Source organism: Giraffa tippelskirchi, chromosome 10 (assembly GCF_054371585.1).
Source record: "Giraffa tippelskirchi isolate mGirTip1 chromosome 10, T2T-mGirTip1v1.2.pri, whole genome shotgun sequence".
Taxonomy (NCBI): domain Eukaryota; kingdom Metazoa; phylum Chordata; class Mammalia; order Artiodactyla; family Giraffidae; genus Giraffa; species Giraffa tippelskirchi.
Window position 1 is genome coordinate 144,337,657 of NC_137284.1, and position 21,894 is coordinate 144,359,550.

A 21,894-nucleotide genomic window follows, 5' to 3' on the forward strand; every position below is an offset into this window, starting at 1 on the left:
TGCAAAGAGTCGGACATGACTGAGTGACTGAACTGAACTGAAATTAGACACTGTCTATCGGCATCATTAATAGAAATAAAAATGATTATTAATCACATTGCAAGTTAAGTTCAATTTATATTATCTTATAATTATAGCAAATTGAGATATTTATGCTGTTGTATAATTAACCATCATTTTTATCCCTTCTCTTTGCCTTATCCCAAATTTAGAACTGAGGAAATTAAGCTTCTCCCTTCCCTCAAATTAGGATTTTTCAAGTGATGAACATATTAGAAATCAAGTATATTGCTTCTTTATTCTGTGCTTTTACCTCCTTGGAAATATCCTGATGTCTTTTCTTATCAGGATGAGAAATTTTTTTTCCATATTCAAATTATAAGCCACATTTGTGATTCCTTCTGTGTGGGAAATAATATCAACAAATGCTTAATTAAAACATTCACCCATCAGAAAAACACCTCTATAGTTTTATTTGTGACAAGGTATAACACTACTTCTCTCTCCATCTTTTCTCCTTGCATTGAGCAAGCAGAACTCAGAGTCTAGGGAGAGTTTGCAGGACAAAATAGCAGAGAAAAGAGAGCTGCACAGACATCTCTGTAGATCTACAGAGGGCCTCCCCTGAGTATTCGACTGAATACTTACCAGCACATCATGGGAGGAAACTAACTGAGGCCAGAGAAAATCACTCAACACCACTTAAAAGGATAAGAGGTAAAGTCTATTCATTGCTCATACAAGGCAGGGAATAGTGCTAATTCCCCTGGATTCTGATGATTTATGAGTAAACAGAGGCTCTTTTCTCATTAATGAGAATTTAATTAGACTGAGCAGTGCTCTGGTCTCAGCTAACAAATCTTAAAAGCTGAAATCAATAGGATCAAACTATCTTCAAGTAACCTAACTGCATTCTAGAACAAAGCTAAACACTGTTTATAGAAACACAAAAATAGCTAGCATCCAATAAGGTAAAATTCACAGTGTTTTAATCCAATAAAAAAATTACTAGGCATGAAAAGAAGCAGGGAAATAAGATCTATAACAAGGACATCAATCAGTGAATTGAAACCTTCCCGAACTAAAACAGATGTTAGAATTAGCAGACAAGCACATTATAATGGTTATTGTCACTACAAGTAGAGCTGACAAACTACTAGAGATGAAAATACAGTGTGTTCAAAAAACTGAAGTAGAGGCATGGAAGATGGCAACAAGACCCAAATCAAACTGCTAGTAATTAAAACTACAGTCTGTTTAGTGAAAACGCACTGGATAAAATTAAAAGAAGATTAGGCCTTGCGAAACAAAATATTAGTGAATTTGAAGGTGTAGCAATAGAAGCTATCCAAATAAAATAAAGACATAAAAGACAATGAGGAAAAATGAACAATTTCAGTGAACTGAGCTACAGGACAACATTAGGAGATCTAACATACCTGCAAATAATGTCCATAAAATACATGTAAATGGTCTAACTATGCCAATCAATAGGCGGTGATTCTCAGAATGGGTAAAAAAACAAGATCAAATTATTTGCTGCCTACAAGAAATACACTTCAAATAAAAAGACAAAAATAAGTTATAAGTAAATGAATGGGAAGGCTATACCATGTTACTTTCAAATGAAGTTAGAGTGACCATATAAATATCAGATAAAGTGTATTTCAGATCAAAAAATATTATCAGCAAAATGTTATTGTTGTTGTTGAGTTGCTAAGTCATGTCTGACTCTTTTGCAAGCCCATGGACTGTAGTCCACTAGGCTCTTCTGTCCATGGGATTTTCCAGGTAAGAATACTGGAATGTGTAGCCATTTCCCTTTCCAGGGGATCTTCCAGACCCAGGGATTGAACCTGCATCTCCTGCATTGGCAGGCGCATTCTTTACCACTGAAACACCAGGAAGCCCCCCAAAAGTTATTACATAATGTTAAAAGGATAGTTTCATCAACTGGATGTAATAGTCATAAACATTTATACCCTGATGTAATGCTTATAGCCTAATATAAAAATATATAGTAAATGAAAGAGTTCTCCTGCACTGCAAGCAGATTCTTTAGCATCTGAGCCACTAGGAAAGACAATACCCTAATAACACAGCTTCAAAATATATGAAGGAAAACTTATAGAACTACAAGGAAAAATAGAGAAACCTACAATTATAGTCATAGGTTCCAATATCTCTCCCTCTCTATAATTGATAGGAAATGCAAGTAAAATATTAAGGCTATAAAATGGATTTTAACACAATCAACAAACCTAACCTGATAGTTTTAAAACACACTACCCAGCAATGGCAGAACATACACTTTTCTCAAGCACACACAGGATGTTTATAAATATAGACTATATTTTACTCCCTAAGATATGTCAGAATAAATTTTAAAAGATTCAGTTCATATAATATGTATCCTTTGTAATGAGGAAACTAAATTAGAAATCACTTATAGAAAGATAACTGTAAAATCCCCAGATTTTGAAAACTAAGTCATGGGTAAAAGAACAAATCAAAAGAGAAATTGGAAATATTTTTAATAACTAAAATTAAAGTACAGCATAACAAAATTTCTGAGATGCTACTAAAGCAGTACTGGTAAGGGGAGGATTTATAGCACTAAATAACTGTATTTCAGCAAGACAAAAAGCTATCAACTCAATTAACTCAAGATTCTTGTAAGAAACTAGGAAAAAAAGAGAGCAAATCAAACCCAAAAGGGTAGTAGAAAGGAAATAATAAAGACAAGAGTGACAATCAATAAAATAAGAAGTAGAAAAATAAGAAAATCAATGAAGCCAAAGGTATTTCTTAAAGAGAGTAATAAATTTGATAAATTACTAACCATGAGAGAAAATATGAACTATAATACAGAAAATTTTGAAACTATGTAAGGTAAAAGATGTTAACTAGACTTATTATGGTGATTATTTCACAACGTACACAAATATCAACTTACTATGTTCTACACTTGAAGCTAATAAAATATTATAGGTCAATTATACCTCAATTAAAAATATATAATAAATGAGAGAGGTGACATCACTTAAGATTCTATAGCTATTAAAAGATGATAAGGAAATTCTATTTCCTTAAAACTTAAAGACAATAGATCCAACCACTTAAGTGAATGTGCAAATTATTTGAAAGACACAATATATCAGTGCTCACTCATAAATAAAAAAATATGAATATCCGGTATCTATTAAGGAACTTAAATTTGTAGTTAAAAACACTCCCACAACCCTAGTCCTAGATGGCTTCTCTGGGGATTCAACCAATCATTTCAGGAGTAAAAACTGCTCATTCTATACAAACTCTTCTAGAAAGTTGAAATGGACAGCATGTCCTGATAGCTTACGGTGAACAGATTTGTGATCTCTGAAGAAGAAAATTTAGCTTCAGGACCAGGGACCAGGCTTGATCATTCAAGAGCTTTTGTGTAGCAGAGTTTTATTAAAGTGAAAAGGAACAGAGAAAATTTCTGACATAGATATCAGAAGGGGAATGGAGAGTGCCTCCACTCACTAGTCTTATCAAGGCCTTATATACTTTTACCAGACCCACTCCCACAAGATGCATCTTAAATAAACAAGATTAGAACTAACAATAGAAAGGTCTTACTAGACCCACTCCTTATTATGGAGAAATATGTCCTCAAGCAAGATACATTTTTATAATAACTAAAAGGTAAAAAAAAAAGTTTGTCTTTTTCTCTGTGAGATCCGCAGACCCCTTTCTCCTTCTCTAAGGCTCCAGACCCTTTTCTCCTCCTCAGGGACCCCGGATTTCTTATCAACCTACCTAGGAATGGACTCTCTCAGTCCCCTGTCTTAGTCTGCTGGGCTGCCATAATAAAATACCATGGACTGAATGGCTTAAACAACTGAAATTCATTTCTCACAGTTCTGAAACTGGGAAGTCCAAAATCAAGGTTTCCATCAAGGTAGATGCCAATCTGAGACCTCTTCTCTTGGCTTGTAGATGGCCACCATCTCATTGTGTGCTCGTATCACCTTTTCTTTATGCATGAGGGAGGGGAAGGGAAGAGAGAGGAAGAGAGGGAGAGACAGAGAGGGCATGCTCAAGGTCTCTGGAGTCTCTTCTTATAATGCCTCTAATCTCATCATGAGGGCCCCACTCTCCTGACCCCATCTAATCCAAATTACCTCCTAAAAACAATAGGTTTTTGTTTTGTTTTTTCTTTAGTGTGTTTGTAAATTCTCTTTCAAGGGAAATATCTATGTTGACCAGATAGTAATTAAAAGCATGCAATGTAAAGGAATATTCTGCAGGAGAGATTTTATTACTCAACTTTTCTCCAGCCTCATTGAAATACCATTTATAAAAAAATAAAATCAACCCATTTTAAGTGAACAGTAGGATGAATTTTGCTAACAAACAGTTGGATGAATTTTGCTAACAGAATACTGGCCAATTTTGGTCAGACCAAAATCATAATACATAGTTATTGGTTGTCGGGTTTTCATAGAAGCCCTTTATAAGATTGCAGAATTTTCCTTCTATTCCTGGTTTGTACCTTCAAATACAATCACATTGAGGATTTGGACTTCAACATATGGCTTTGGGAGGGACACAAACATTCAGTCCATAGTAATCCCCAAGTCATTTTACAAAACCAAAATTACCTTGATACCAAAACTAGACGTTTTTAAGTGTAGATAAATACTTCTCACGAGCATAAATGCAAAATTTGACAGTAAAAATATGTTTAAAAAATGCAGTAAAAAAAAATTGAATCTGATATTGTATTTAAAAAGATAATACATAGTGATCAAGTGGAGTTTATCCAGGAATGCAAGATTGGTTTATCATTCAAAGGATTCATCAATGCAACACAATACACTAACTAACCAAAAAAGAAGAAAATATCTGACATCAGTCCGGTATAGAAATGTACTTGACCAAATTCAAGCCCCATTTCTAGTTAAAAAAGAAAAAAAAGAAAGAAACTTTTAGCAAACCAGGAATAGAAGGAAAATTCTGCAATCTTATAAAGGGCTTCTATGAAAACCCGACAACCAATAACTATGTATTATGATTTTGGTCTGACCAAAATTGGCCAGTATTCTGTTAGCAAAATTCATCCAACTGTTTGTTAGCAAAATTCATCCTACTGTTCACTTAAAATGGGTTGATTTTATTTTTTTATAAATGGTATTTCAATGAGGCTGGAGAAAAGTTGAGTAATAAAATCTCTCCTGCAGAATATTCCTTTACATTGCATGCTTTTAATTACTATCTGGTCAACATAGATATTTCCCTTGAAAGAGAATTTACAAACACACTAAAGAAAAAACAAAACAAAAACCTATTCAATCTTGCCTGCATGCTAAAATTGCTTCAGTTGTGTCCGACTCTTTGCGACCCTATGGATTGTAGCCCGCAAGGCTCCTCTCTCCATGGGATTCTCCAGAGAACACTGGAGTGGGTTGCCATTGCCTTCTCCAGGGGATCTTCCTGACACAGGATTGAACCCACGTCTCCTGAGGCTCCTGCATTGCAGGCAGATTCTTTCAGTTTAGTTCAGTAGCTCAGTCATGTCCAACTCTTTGCTACCCCATGGACTGCAGCACGCCAGGCTTCCTTATTCATCATCAACTCCCAGACTTACTCAAACTCATGTCCATCCAGTCAGTGGTGCCATCCAACCATTTCATCTTCTGACATCCCCTTTTCCTCCTGTTTTCAATCTTTCCCAGCATAAGGGTCTTTTCTAGTGAGTCAGTTCTTTGCATCAGGTGGCCAAAGTATTGGAGTTTCAGCTTCAACATCAGTCCTTCCAATGAATATTCAGGACTGATTTCCTCTAGGATGAACTGGTTGAATCTCCTTGCAGTCCAAGGGACTCTCAAGAGTCTTCTCCAACACCACAGTTCAAAAGCATCAATTCTTCGGCACTCAGCTTTCTTTATAGTCCAACTCTCACATCCATATGTGACTTCTGGAAAAATCATAGCTTTGACTAGAAGGACCTTTGTTTGCAAAGTAATGCCTCTGCTTTTTAATATGCTGTCTATGTTGGTCATAACTTTTCTTCCAAGGAGCAAGTGTCTTTTAATTTCATGGCTGTAGTCACCATCTGCAGTGATTTTGGAGCCCCCCAAAATAAAATCTGTCACTATTTCCATTGTCTCCTCATCTATTTGCCATGAAGTGATGGGACTGGATGCCATGATCTTTGTTTTCTGAATGATGAGTTTTAAGTCATTTTTCACTCTCCTCTTTCAATTTGATCAAGAGGCTCTTTAGTTCTTCCTTGATTTCTGTCATAAAGGTGATGTCATCTGCATATCTGAGGTTACTGATAATTCTCCCCACAATCTTGATTCCAGCTTGTGCTTTTTCCAGCCCAGCAGTTCGCATGATGTACTCTGCATATAAGTTAAATAAGCAGGGCGACAATATGCAGCCCTTGATGCACTCCTTTCCCGATTTGGAACCAGTCTGTTCTTCCATGTCCAGTTCTAACTATTGCTTCTTGACCTGCATACAGATTTCTCAGGAGGCAGGTCAGGTGGTCTAGTATTCACATGTCTTTAAGAATTTTCCAGTTTGATGTGATCCACACAGTCAAAGGCTTTGGCGTAGTCAATAAAGCAGAAGTAGAAGTTTTTCTGGAACTCTCTTGCTTTTTCGATAATCCAACAGATGTTGGATCCGTTGGTTGAAGACCTTTCATAATATTATAGATTTTGTGCATCAACAGTATCTTAGTAACCCATTTATACATATATTCCAAACCTTTCCTACTAATTATTCTATTTCTTCCATCTGATGGTCAAATGTCCCTTGTTACTTCAAACTGCCTATTTCCTGGAGAATTTTATACACTTTATTTAGACTGTCTTATCACCATTACATGATAGTGTCCCTAGGCAGAACCTGAAGTCTTGTTGGAACTAAAGCTGGGAGAAGCTATTGCTATTTTTATCCAGTTGTAGGTGAGACAACAGAGAGATGTCAATGCCAGAAGCTAGCAGAAGGACCAGCTGCTCTCGTTAATGCCACACAGATGAAAAGAATCAAGTGTAGTCATCAGGTACAAAAATAAATAATCGAGTCATAAAAACAAGGAAATTAGAGCAAGACATACAAAAGCCAGGTAGGGAACTAACCTGAGTATGGAGGAAGACAGATATGGCCAAACTTAGAATAAGAAAGTGGTGTCTGCAAAAATAGAGGAATTGAGGACAAAGAAGTCAATGAATCTCTGGAATCTTCAGAAACATACTGAAATGGAGAAGGTGCATTCACAGGGATTAAGCTTGAGAATGGATTTCCCTGGTGGCTCTGATGGTAAAGAATCTGCCTGCGATGCAGGAGACCCATGTTCAATGTCTCGGTCAGAAAGATCCCCTGAAGAAGAGAATGGCAACCCACTCCAGTATTCTTGCCTGGAGAATTCCATGGACAGAGGAGCCTGGCAGGCTACTGTCCATGGCGTTGCAAAGAGTCATACAAGACTAAGCAATTAACACTTTCACAAGCTTGAGAAACTGTGCCTGGATAGACACATTATTTGCAGATAATTCCTCCCAAGAAAAACTTGGACCAGAAAACAGGACACAGGTTTATAGAATGAGTGGAGGAGAGCCAAGACAAACAAGGTAATTAAAAGGATCCTTCTAGCTGGATTCTCAAGCCATTCATATCCAATCCAGTTATCTTCCTTACTTTCAATTTTTGCTTCTATCCTATGTTGTAACTTTCTTTGGTGCCACCTTGTAAAACCTTGCTTTGGGTTCTTACTTACTCATCCCCTGATTCAGTTCCATGGCTGGTAGATTTAAATCACAGCAGATCTAAAGATGTGGCTGGAACTTGGCATATCCTTGGCTTCTCACTCAGACTAGTGTCAACCCCACAGTAGCAGCAGACATTGTATATTGACAAGATGTATTGTTTGGAAGGCTTAAGAGTTATACAGAGTGCTTGGCAGAGGTATGTCCTGGTTGTTAATATTACTATAAACACAGGAATTAGTATTGTGCCAGAACTTAAATGAACACATTTTAGGCCACAGAGCTAAGAGCTCTTATTGAACTGGGCATAGAAGGCCATAGTTAAATTATACCTCTAACTATGGGAGCCCCAAAATTAACTTGAATAAGATGAAACTTTGAGTAAAATAGAATATGAATTAGCACAAGAAGAGAAGCTCTGATTTGGGGAGTTGTATAGAGTTTGGAGGACTTCCCTGGTGGCTCAGACTGCAAAGAATCCGCCTGCAATGCAGGAGACCTGGGGTCGATCCCTGGGTTGGGAAGATCCCCTGGAGAAGGGAATGGCAACCCACTCCAGTATTCTTGCCTGCAGAATCCCCATGGACAGAGGAGCCTGGTGGGCTACAGTCCATGGGGTCGCAAAGTGTTGGTCGTGACTGAGTGACTAAGCATAGCACGTAGCATAGAGTTCGGAAAAACTGAGAAAACTCAGAGAATCACTGAATTCTTTCTTCTTCCCCCCTTACTCTGTGATGTAACCAAAACTTACCTTAAAATGCTGTCATTCATAGTTCTTGTCATTAACATGTTTTCTATTTTATCATTTTTATGAACCTCTTCACTCTTAATCCTATTAAATGTTCCACTGGCTGTTAGTTGTAATTTAAAGGGACATATTCATAGGTGTGTCCTTTGTTTTTGACTGAACCACGTGGCTTGTGAGCTCTTCATTCCCAGACCAGAGATTGAATCTGGGCCCTTGGCAGTAAAGCACAGAGTCCTAACCAATGGACTGTCAGGGAATGCCCCACAGGTAGGCTAGAGACGGTCATACACAGTGAAGTAAGTCGGAAAGAGAAAAACAATATTGTATTTAAATGCATATATGTGGAGTCTAGAAAAATGGTAGGAGGAACCTATTGCAAAGCAGAAATGGAGACACAGATGTAGAGAACAAATGGTCTGGACACCAAGTGGGGAATGGGGAGGTGGGATGAATTGGGAGATTAGGGTTGACAGACATGCATTTCTATGTATAGAATGGATAACTAGTGAGAATGGGGCACAGGTAACTCTCCTCAATGCTCTTCGGTGACAAAGAGGGGACATATGTATACATATAGCTGATTCACTTTGCTGTACAGCAGAAACTAACACAACATTGTAAAGCAACTCCAATAAAAATTTTTTAAAAAATTGAGGTCACTGTCAACAGCTGAAGTTCAGTGGCCCTGACCAACAGGGAACATTCCATTGGTCTAAGCTTGGGAGAGTGCCGATTAGGTCTGCTTATTAAACTGTAGATCACCCACCAACTGCAGCCACTGTATCTAAAAACTGTGCTTTCTCATTAGATAAAATATATTATTTCTTGGTCTCCCCTACACCCAAAATATACTTGGTTTTCATAAAGATTCTGTAAGACAACATTGGGATAATACAGAAGGCATGAATGTGGTATGATACCGAGGCCGTAATAAATAAAGTGATTTATGGCAAGTCAGTCACTAGAGACTGCCTCCTCTCTGAGGGATTCTTTTTTGTAGTTTTACTCATAAAAATGAGAAATATATGCAGTGGATAGTGAACTGGAAAACATATTTAAAGGAAGAGTTCGTTTCTTTCTATAGAAGGGCAAAGAAAACCCAGCTAGGAGGCCCCAGTACTGCTCCTGCCTTTTAATTTCAAACTGGAATGAGGCTATCAGACAGTAAATCTGTTTTAAAGTGATTTTTTTTTTAAGAGAGAAGGTAGAAGAGACACATGAGAGAGATATTTTAATCTTAGAAGAGTGAGGGAAAATACTTGCAGTAATCTAAAATGGTTATTCTATTTATGTCTAAAATAAATGCGCCGCTGGACAGTCTCACTGAGCGGTGCTCTGTTATGGAGCCGGATTCCTGTTGTAAAGCCCGAGGCTGCTGCCTTCCTTCCCCTATTCCATTTCTAGAAGTTTGCTGTCGTGACGCCGTGGAGCTCACAGATGGCAGCAGGCAGTATGGTGGGAGTTATTCGCGGCTCACTCCTGCCTCGCATACCCCTGAGAGTAACTGCAAAATGGAGGCCATGATTAGAGGGTGGAATTCAGTGACCATTATCCCTGCTTATGTTATTAATTAGGAGCCCTCTGCACATAAACAAGATATGCAGAGGAGCCTGTTATTAATGTAACAAAGAGATCTTTTCAGTATCTGCAATTCACACACACATTAGTTCCCAAGCATTCCCAGAAACTATTAGTACAAGTAAAATCAAGTTGTTTGGAACACGTGGTCATATTTTTCTAATTTCCTCTCCTCTGGGCATGGCATGCTGAAATGAATTATTGAGGGAGAATTTGGGAATAGTAATACTGTTAATTCATATATGTGTAGAGTTCTTAACAGCTTACAAAACACGTATATACATGTTACCTCATTAATCTTCACAACCATAATGAGACAGATTACTAATACTATTGCCATTTTTATAAATAAACGAAATGAAATCTCTCAAGCCTAAGAAACTTTCCAAGACCCCATGGCTTTTAAATAGTGGAGCTGGAGTTAATTCAATATGTGGGGTTTTTTTTAATTGTAAGTTCAAGGGGCCCATTTATACCAAACTAAAAAGTAACCAACTAACCCCCAAACTGGATAGCTGCTGCTGCTAAGTCACTTCAGTCGTGTCCGACTCTGTGAGACCCCATAGACGGCAGCCCACCAGGCTCCTCCGTCCCTGGGATTCTCCAGGCAAGAACACTGGAATGGGTTGCCATTGCCTTCTCCAATGCATGAAAGTGAAAAACGAAAGTAAAGTCGCTCAGTCGTGTCCGACTCTTAGCGACCCCATGGACTGCAGCCCGCCAGGCTCCTCCGTCCATGGGATTTTCCAGGCAAGAGTACTGGAGTGGGTTGCCATTGCCTTCTCCAACTGGATAGCATCTGTCTATTATTAGGCACAACCCTATCTGAACATGGGCAAATCATCTTTGCTGAACACTGGATATCCATTCTAGGCACAGAAGCAAGGGACATTCTGAGTATTTGATGTCTCTTAGCACAGCACCCCTCAGATCATACTTCCCATACTGCTGGTGGTCTTTCATTTGTAACTGATGTGCAATAAGATAACCACTAAAGTTGAGAACAAACATCTGGAACATGGTATGGCAATTTAGGGCTTCCCTGATGGTTCAGTCTCAGTAAAAAATCCACCCGCAATGCAGGAGACCGCCTGCAATGCAGAAGACCTAGGTTTGATCCCTGGATCGAGAAGATCCCCTGGAGGAGGAAATGGCAACCCACTCCAGTATTCTTGCCTGGAGAATCCCCGTGGACAGAGGAGCCTGGTGGGCTGCAGTCCATGGGGTTGCAAAGAGTTGGACATGATTTAGCAATTAAACCACCACCACATGGCAGTTTGGCAGGGTAAGTTTCTGGTTGTTGAATAGTAAAAAATTGAGAGCTATATTTTGTATGTCCTTTTTAAAAAGTTTTGCTTTTCTATCAATTTATGTTTATTTTACAAAAGGATCAGGCCACAACAGAATGGGGGGAAAGTGATCCCTCGCCTAGTTTTGCACAAAAAGCATGGTTTTGTTGTACCAGAGAGCATGCCTGCGTTCAAGTTTTACAGGGCGTCCTAGGCAGGCTCTGTTCTACTCTACTGAAACTACTTAGCATGGACTCTCCCTAAGGGCCTCCCTCTCTTCTCGTTGTTTTCTCAAGGTCTGCAGTTACAATAAGCATGTCCTTTGGAGTCTGTAATGCCCGCTTCTGAAGAGTGGCTGTGTCCATTTTGCTGCATAACAGATCACCACAGACTTAGTGGCTGAAAACCACCCATTCATTATCTCCCTGATGCTGCAGGTCAGAAGGCTGAGCCATGATGGAACAGGGTTCTCTGCTCAGGTCTCACGAGGCTGGTACCCAGGTGCTGGCAGGGCTGCAGGTTCACCTGGGGTTTGAGGTGCTCTTCCAGGCATATTCGAGTTGTTGGCAGAATCCAGCTTCTTACAGGGTGAACTGTTCCTTGTCAACTGTCAACGGGGCTCACTCTCAGCTCCTAGAGGCTGTCTCAGCCACCCAGTCCTCCTCCAAGACAGATCACAAGTTCGCTTGCCTTCTTCCATGCCAGCCTGAAGAGGGATTCTGACACTTGACCCTCCTTCATCTCTTCACCTGATTCAGACAGGCCTACCCAAAATAATCTCCTTTCTGATGAACTCAATTTGTGACCCAATCACTGGATTGATATCCTATCACGGTCCTTGTTCCCAACTACACTGAAGAGGAGAGAATTGCACAGGGCATGCATGCCAGGTATGAAAATTTGGGGGGCGGGGCAGCATCTTAGCATTCTGCCAATCACAATGGTTAACACGTGATTTAAAAAAAAAGAGAGACAATATATTGCTAATGAACTTTGTCTTACTACCCTCTTCGAATAGTTACCTAAAAATAGTATTAATTAAAATGTGTAAATTTCCATTCATGTTGAATTATACTAATTCCATGCCTGCTTGTGCCCTCAATTTGTTAGCAGGAGGAATCATCTGTCCCAAGAAGCATTTTGATCTTCAAATACCAAAATAACAGAGGTCACTAATGCCTTCATGCGGCAAATCCAGACTCCTCAACGCTTTCTGCTGTGCACTGCCAGATTTCTGGAATTACACTTATTACAGCTGGCAGTTCTGAGATTACAAGACTGTGAATGGAACAGAGCGCACAGTCTTAGGGTGGGGTCAGGAGAAGTCAGGCTCTGAAACTAACAAAATCAACACACAATACAACCAAGCAGGACAGCCTCTGTAACTCATCCTGCAGTGGGCCTTTTGAAAGTTTACTTCTGAAACTAAGGCATCAAAAACCAAAAACACACAAAAAGAAAACAGCATAAAATAATATGCTGTCATGGAAATCACAGCAGTTCCATTTGGACACTAATAAAAAATGCTGAAGAAGTCATTGAAAAATTGGAAATTTTCCTTCTGCCTATTGTATGACCTAAAGACAGTGAAGCTCCAAATTATTACCTTAAAAAAATCAATAACTTTGGTAGTTTCATCCCCAACAGGAAGGAGTATCACCAGAGTGTTAATAAGTATTCTCTTAATACCATTCAATTCCGTTCATTAGCAATAGGCACTAACATGTTATGATACTTTAAAAAAGAATATTTTATTATTTCATGGACATATTTTGATTTGTGCTCAGTCATGTCCAACTCTTTATGTCCCCACGGATTATAGCCCACTAGGCTCTTCTGCCCATAGAATTTTCCAAGCAAGAATACTGAAGCTGGGTGCTATTTCCCAGCCCAGGGACTGAACCCACGTCTCTTTGTCTCCTGGACTGGCAGACAGATTCTTTACCACTAGTGCCACCTGGGAAGCATTTATTTACTTTTATTTACACTAACCTTAAAATCTCAAAACAACCTTCTCATTATGATTTGTTTTGACAAATCAATTGTTCTAATTGAAAACAAATTTTTTTTTCTAATAACGAGAACTCTTTGGTGCAAGCTATAGAAATTACTAACTAAAATAAGCAAAAAAAATGGGGAGGGGCAGTTATTAAGAGGATGGCAAAAGATAATTCTTAAAACAGTATATATACAAGGCCCTTATACAGATGTAGAATCAACACATGAAAGATTTTGTTTAACTCATTAATCAACGAGGAAAACAGTAGGTGTTACAGCTTGTTCAAAGTAGAACTGAAAGTACCACACATTTATAGTAGTGTAAGGAGGGCTGACACAAATTTACATGTGTGCAGAAGTTACTCCTGGAAGAATAAATTGAATTTCTGAGCTGAGCAAGAAAACCTAGACTTCTCTGGACTTTATCAAAGTATTACCAGTATGTGAGATGCATCCAGAAAGAAACAAGTAAATTATTTATCAACATTAATGTAGACCATCACATATCAAATCAGCCGTATCAACGGGCTGCAGCTGAGGAGAGAATTGCAAAAAACAGTCTAGTTTTGCCAGTTCAATAATCCTATATAGATTAAGGCTTGGATTTACCTGCTTATTGTTTGGTATGGAAATTAGACTTACAACTTCTTTAAACTTTCTCTGTTATCCTATTGTAGACACAAACCGATGCATCTTTTCACTCAACCTTTCCTTCCCTAAAGACAGCCTTCCTGGTCCAGACTGGCTAACAGAAGGGGACACTGCAGGAACATCTTGATAATTGAGACATCGTTAGTCTAATTACTTCTATCACACCCCTGCTTCACCTTCGCCCTCCCCCATTTCTTGGAGAAGCATCTGCTAAATGTCAGTAGTTAAGATGTGTCAGACAGGATCCAGAACTGCATAGCTTAGTTTGTTGGGAGGCAGCCAGAGAGGAGAAGAGGAAGAAAAATATTTCTTTAAAATTCTTTTTTTTTTTTTCAATTGTCATCCTGATTGTTTTTACAGAGAGAGGAGTCCAACAAAAATTAAAAGAGAGGTTATTTGTGTACCTGAGTGAGTATGTTGTGAGCATATTGTGTGTGTGTGTGCATGTGTGAGAGAGAGGGAAAAACAGAGAGAGATTTTCCAGTCAGGCAAGGGTAAGGGTATACACATATACGGGAAAAAGCATGACCTCATTGGCAAGATTTATATGCCCGTTAATGAGTTAATGATTTAATGGCTTTTTAAATAGGGTGGAGAATGGAACACATATAAAACTCAGTATTCCACTTGTATCCATCCCTAACGGATCAGATATTAAAATTCAGCTACTAAACTAGACACCAATTATCTATGTCTATTTGAGGGTGATATCTGTTACTAACTGGTGATGATCAAAATCACATATACTATCTATTCAATGCAAACATTGTATAAAAGCAAAATTTTCTCTCATCTACAATTAGTGTTTCCCACTGTCTCTTTATGTGTGGGATAGGGCTACCACCAACAGTAAAACAGGAATTCTTTCCTCATTCTCTCATAGGAGCAGCTACGTCACTGAAGCAGTCAACATCTTAGTATCTGTGGAGAAATCATTAAGGGAAGAAAGGTCTGTTCAAATGCCGTCACTTTACTCTGTAAGTACTGATATCATCAGCAGTCCCTAGTATGTGTGTTCAGCCCCATAGAACAGTGGCTCTCAACTTGGGGTCCCTGAAGAAGCAGCCCATTTTTTAAACCCCACAGCTGATTCTCATCTATACCAGGCTGCAAGAATCACTTTAGAGACTTTTGCTCCCTCTGAGCTATCATACCTGTCATACCAGTAGTCACTGCTGGTGGTGGTGATGGTAGTTTAGTCGCAAGTCATGTCTGACTCTTGCGATCCCTTGGACTGGGAACCTACCAGGCTCCTCTGTCTATGGGATTCTCCAGGCAAGAATACTGGTGTGGGTAACATCCCCTTCTCCAAGTCACTGCTGGCAAATGGACACGTAAACTACTGGATGGGTACATACAAAGGAAAGAAAATATATTTGGAAAAATAATTAATGATTAAATACAAATTATTTAATAACTTCTTCATCAGTGAAGGAAAACAAAACAAGGAAAAGAAAATAAACAAGTAGCTACATGTTAATTCTCTCTAATCTAAACTTACCTTTAATTTTGACCACCACTGACCCCTATTTCTCTTCAGTGGACTGAACACACAACAATGGAATCTCAATGAGGGCATGGACTTTGCCATATTCTGCTGTAATTATCATAGTTTCATACAATCTTGAGCATAGAGTATTGACTTAATAAGTATCAATATTTGTTGAATGAGAGAATCATGTTCTCAAAATAAAATCATTTGACGAAGAAATTGCTCTGACATTGGTTTTTACATCTTGGTGGTTTTTTTTATCCAATGCAACAGCTTCATTATTCTAATCAATGATTATGTCACAAACACCTTCCTAGCCTTGCCTTTGCCATCCCAGTAATCCGGGCTAAATATGAACTATGCTATTCCATAATATCCTTTCCTCTTCCCTCACATCCAATATCCCTCTGTGCTCCTAATGCAAGAAACCTTACATCAAACTGTCATTTTCTGCTCCAAGATCTGAATTCTGTTTTCAGGGGCCAAAACAAAGATAAAATAGAAACTAAAAGGATTAAAAGCACCTTGTTTCCAATACCCTCCCCCAGGCACGCTTCTTTAAATTTCTTTTTCCTATTAGAAAGAGGTTACTTTTGGCCATGAAATCACTCACTCCCCTCCTCCAAGTGTAGCAGACATTAACAAAAACAGAGCTTTTGCTTGCTTCTCTAGTTTCTATAATTTACCATTTGGCTCAGGTTTTCAGTTGAAATGGTTCTGAATTATTCAAGGGAACAATGTGTTTTCCTTTCTCTGAATATTTTACAACATTTAATATAATAACTTACTCATTCACTTGAAGATATATATTGGACACCTACTATGCTCCTGGCACTGGGTGTATAAGCTGGACACGCCACAGTCTCTCTATGCTTTCTACAGGAAGAGACATGCAGGAAAATCAGTGATTAACCCTGTGAAAATATGGAAAATATAGATTTAGTTCCATGGCAGCATAAGAGAAGGATCTCAAAATGTGACAAGACCCTAAAGAAAGACTGCTTAAAAGAAGGAGGACTTGAATTGAGGCTTTGAAAACATGAAAGTGCTACATGGTATGTGTAGGTTGGAAGATGTAAGAAACTCTTAACATAAGTATAATGACTATTAGATACAGCCTGAAATATAGAAAGACTACTTTGGAAACTACAGTCTGGTACATCTGCAAAGTATCTGAAAGTGTGAAGGAAGGTTGGATGAGTAAGAACAATAGACTGAAATGAAGAGTATATGGCAGTTAAACAAACAGATAAGATGACCAGTAGAGAGTCCAGAAATCAGCTTAAATATAATTTAGTATATGTGTGTGTGTTAGTCACTCAGTCGTGTCCAGTTCTTTGCCACCCCATGGACTGTAGCCCGCCAAGTTCCTCTGCCATAGGATTCTCAAAGCAAGAATACTGGAGTGGGTGGACATTCCCTTTTCCAAATTTAGTATATGACAAAAATATTTTTCAAATATGAAAAATTAATTCTTCAATAGTGGCTTAAGCAAAAGGCTAGTTATTTTGCAAAAAAATCAAATGATTGTTCTAGCTCACTTCTAATAGCAGATGAAATTCTATGTCATTCAAAATGCAAAAACCAAATCATAAAGGCTTTGGAAGAAAATATAGGTAATGTGAATTGAATTCCAGCTAAGCTACTTAGAATTCTAAAAGATGATGACATAAAAATGCTGCACTCAATATGTCAGCACTTTGGAAATTTTTGAACTTTTGGAATTTTGGAAAACAGATTTGCTGTTTTGTTTTGAATGCAATGCCCACAGGACTGGGAAAGGTCAGTTTTCATTGCAATCCCAAAGAAGGGTGATGGCAAAGAATGTTCAAACTATCATGTAATTGTGCTAATGCTAGCAAGGTTAATCTTAAAATCCTTCCGGTTAAGTTTCAGCAGTATGTGAACCGAGAACTTCCAGATGCACAATCTGGGTTTCAAAGAGGCAGAGGCACCAGAGATCACATCGTCAACATTTGTTGGATTATGGAGAAAATAAGAGAGTTCCAGAAAACCATCTACTTCTGCTTATTGACTATCCTAAAGCCTTTGACTGTGTGGATCACAGCAAATTTTGGAAAATTCTAAAAGAACTGTGAGTACCAGACCACATTCCCTGTCCCCTGAGAAATTTGTATGTGGGTCAAGAAGCAGCAAAACCAGACTTGGAACAATGGACTGGTTCAAAATTGGGAAAGGAGTATGACAAGGCTGTATATTATCACCCTGCTTATTTAATTTATATGCAGAGTACATCATGCAAAAATGCCTGGCTAGATGAAGCACAAGCTGGAATCAAGATTTCCAGGAGAAACATCAACAACCTCAGATATGCAGATAACACCACCGTTATGGCAGAAAAAGAGAAAAACTAAAGAGCCTCTTGATGAAGGTGAGAGAGGAGAGTAAAAAAGCTGGCTTAAAACTCAGAATATGATAGGTAAGTAGATAGATAATGGTTCAAAAATCGAAGTTACCAAGAATTTCATCAAAGAACAATTTAATCTTTTTCTTGGAGCTTTATTTAACCTTTGGCCAGTTCATAGGCCAGTCTTAGGCATCACTAAATACCAACTGCTACTTGATAGACTAAAGTTGCTTTGAACTATCACTGGCTTCTGCCATTCTACCACAAAATAGTTGAGAATAGAAGTAACCTTAAGGCAACAGAAGAGTGAAACAACAACCTTTTCAGATCTGTCTGAATGTCCATGTTCCTTTGTCCTGAACTTAGTGCTTTGAAAATGGTGATAAGAAGGACTCTCTTTAATAGATAGAAACAAAGATGAGGCTGAATTTCCTTTTAGTGTGGAATGTCTGATTGCAACTTTTTGTTTTTCCCTCTCTCCATATACTAGATTTTTTTCATTTACTTTATACAAAATAGATGAGAATAAATATAAATATGGAGCAATATGCAGAAACAAAGCCAAAATCCAGACTCTGGGATTGCCTCTCTTTTATTACAATTGTTTTTATTTTGATTTGCTTGCCTGCCAAGTTTTACTTGGAAAAAGCATTATTCCTCAGGGAAAGTTGAAAAGTCACTAATTCTGCTGTAGAATCAAAAACATTTTGATGCTGTTATAAAAACAACCATCTTTAATTTGTAAATGTCAGTTTGAAAATTTGATATTCAATTCTATTAATTAAAATCAAAAGAAATGACACTCAAGTAACTTGATGGTAAATATTTGGCCACCTAATGCAAAGAACCAACTCATTGGAAAAGACCATGATGCTGGGAAAGATTGAAGGCAGGAAGAGAAGGGGACGACAGAGGATGAGATGGTTGGATGGTATCATGGATTCCATGGACATGAGTTTGAGCAAATTCAGGGAGATAGTGAAGGGCAAGGAAGCCTGGCGTGCTGTAGTTCATGGGGTCACAAAGAGTCAGACACAAGTGAGCAACTAAACAACAAATAGGATATACTATTCCTGTAAGGTCTGTATTGCATTTTAAATTTAAATCAAGAAACATCATAGTTTAAAATAGCCTAAAGTTCTCATATTAATGTATAATTATATATTAAAATATTATTCAAAACTAAATAGAAATACATAGAGGCATTCATCCTATAGGAATAAATATATATTTAGATTATTGATACCTTTCTAGCAGCCTAGTTGTGATACTAAATGGTATTTTACCATCTATTTCCCCTTTTGATGCCAGTGTGTAATGTTCTGATCTTTCACTTAAACTGAAATAAATAAAACTTTAGTGAGATAGTCATATGCCATTTTTTATATCCATTCTCACTCTAAAATTTTGTAATTCTGTTACAAAACAATTCTATTGCTACATCTGGTCCTTTGCTCAGTGCAAAGGGGAAAAAAATGCTTGCATGATTTTACCCTCTACCCTGGTGTATGAAAAGCTTGTAATATGGAAGATATACACGTACTTGTCTATGAAGTTTCTGGTTGCAAGATAAAAGAGCAGTTATCATGGGTGTGGCATGATTTACTTAACCAGAAACATCAAAAGCTAACAAACAGAAGACTGACATCAGCCTCCACAATGAAAAAGCATAATCATTTAACCAATATTTGTCAGCTTGTTAATTTTTATAATCTTGTGATTTCCTTCCCCTTTCTAAACTGATATTTATTTTTGTGCCTAATAGGTAATTATCTTAGTTAAGTCAGGCTGTTATGACAAAAATAACATTCATTTCTCACGGTTCTGGCGATGAAATGTCCAAGACTGAGGCACCAATAGATTCTATGCTTGGTGAGTCCCTCTTTGCTGTGTACCCCCACGACAGAAGGGACAAGAGAGCGCTCTGGGGTCTCTATTATAAGAGCACAATCCCACTCAGGAGCACTCCACCCTCTTTACCTAATCACCTCCCAAAACCCCACCTCCAAGTACCACCACAATGGAGGTTAGGATTTCAACATACGAAATTTGGGAAGCACAAACATCCAGCCATTACAATATTAATAATTTATTATTGAAAAAGGAAAATTTTTAATTGATTCTCAAGATTGCAAAAGTTCCAGGCCCCCCAAAATCTAGATCTCTCCCTGCGAACAGTGATTGACTTCATTTCCATTAATTTGTCTATGAGATCACAAGAACAGTATATAAGTTCACAGCACAATAAAACTGAAACCAAAAATTGTTTTCCATTGTTTTTGTAGTTGATGAAAAATATAATTTGGGACAAACCACTACTAAATTACTGGAAAGAACATAAGACTTCGTGACTAAACCCTGCCACCTTGTTTATTTCTTTGAAAGTTAATCAGACATTTCCTTATTATATAAGGATTTGGTTTTTATGCTGTTGGAATGCTGTTCCCACCTGACCCCACCAAGATCTTTCTTTCAGTTAGTGGATGCAATTTCTGGAAAATAATTAAGCAGATTGTCAAGGGAAGGTAGATAACACATTTTGATGACTGTCAAGAATGTCAGGAAGAGTCCTGGTTTGGGATGTTCCAGAGATCGCATACTTTGTGTTTGATTAATTTGGATCAAGGACTCTAAACCTAGAGAGTCCAGAGACAAAACAGGAAAAGAGCACTGGGTAGTTTAAGACTTAAACAAGGTACAATGTATTAGAGGTGGGTGGGGTAAGAAATAATTTCATGGAAACTAAAAATACAACTAAGAAGAACATTAATCTTCTTTGACAGCAATAATCAGCAGAATTAGCATTGTAGAAAATTGATTCGGTGATATACCAGACAATCTTGAGAAGTTTCCTATAAGGCAGAAGGAAAGAATAAGATAAGAAAACAACGAAGACTATGATAGATAATGAGAAGAAATAATGAAGATATAAACTCAGAGTAACGGTTGTTCCTGAGTGAGCAACAGAATAATTAGATCTAAAACAACAGTAACAAAAAGCATAATGTCCTTAGCTGAAAATCAAACAAACAATTAAAAAAACATGAGCATGAAGATAGAATTGGATTCATCATGTGCCAGAGAATTCAATGAAAATAAATCTGCACTGAAATCCACATAACTTTTTTCTCATTATTATAGGGACAAAAGAGAAATGTCTATAGGTATTCAGGATTTTTTTTTTAAAAAGCTAAAATCAAAATGTTAAACATAGGACATTCTTCTGGTTATATTTAAAAGAACAAAATCTGCCCATATTCAGACTACCTTCTGCAAAAATGAGGTCAGAAACTGGAAAACTAACTCAGGAACTATTTGAAGACAGTAAAATTGAGTATCTGGAAAACCCAGGTAATTTAACGGAAAAATTATTAGGAAAAAAGGTAGAATTCAAGAAGTGAAAGGACTGTAGGATGGCCACTGCAGGTTTATGCTATTTTCATCCTGCCTAAGTGGGCTTCCCTGATAGCTCAGTTGGTAAAGAATAAGCCTGCAATGCGGGAGACCCTGGTTCAATTCCTGGGTTGGGAAGATCCACTGGAAAAGGGATCAGGCTACCCATTCCAGTATTCTTGGGCTTTCCTGGTGGGTCAGCTGAAGAATCTGCCTGCAATGTGAGAGATCTGGGTTCGATCCCTGGGTTGGGAAGATCCCCTGGAGAAGAGAAAGGCTGCCCACTCCAGTATTCTGGCTTGGAGGATTCCATGGACTGTATAGTCCATGGGGTTGCAGAGTCTGAACCGACTGAGCGACATTCACTTTCGCTTTATCCTGGTTAATGTACCTATAGAATTGTTGAAAATCGGCTGTTGTTTTTGTCTTACCCATGGTTTAAATTATCTGATATCTCTTTTTTCTACTCATTCCCTTTAGTCATGTCATGTTTTGAAAATTGAAGTACACTCTCGTTTAAGAGTTCTTGATATGTTGACAAAGACTGATCACACACTTTTCCTCAAAGAAAAAAGCTTGAATAAATTTTAAAAAGTAGAAATTATCATGCCATA

General features: G+C 37.9%; 1 long non-coding RNA gene across 1 annotated transcript in view; it reads left to right on the forward strand.

Moving 5' to 3' along the window:
- The window catches only part of LOC145523205 (uncharacterized), a 184,275-nt gene that overhangs the window by 72,716 nt on the left and 89,665 nt on the right, over positions 1-21,894 (forward strand). Inside the window, exon 2 of the long non-coding RNA XR_014066420.1 lies at positions 14,911-15,004. This is a non-coding gene — a long non-coding RNA (uncharacterized LOC145523205). The remainder of the gene's footprint in view (positions 1-14,910; positions 15,005-21,894) is intronic.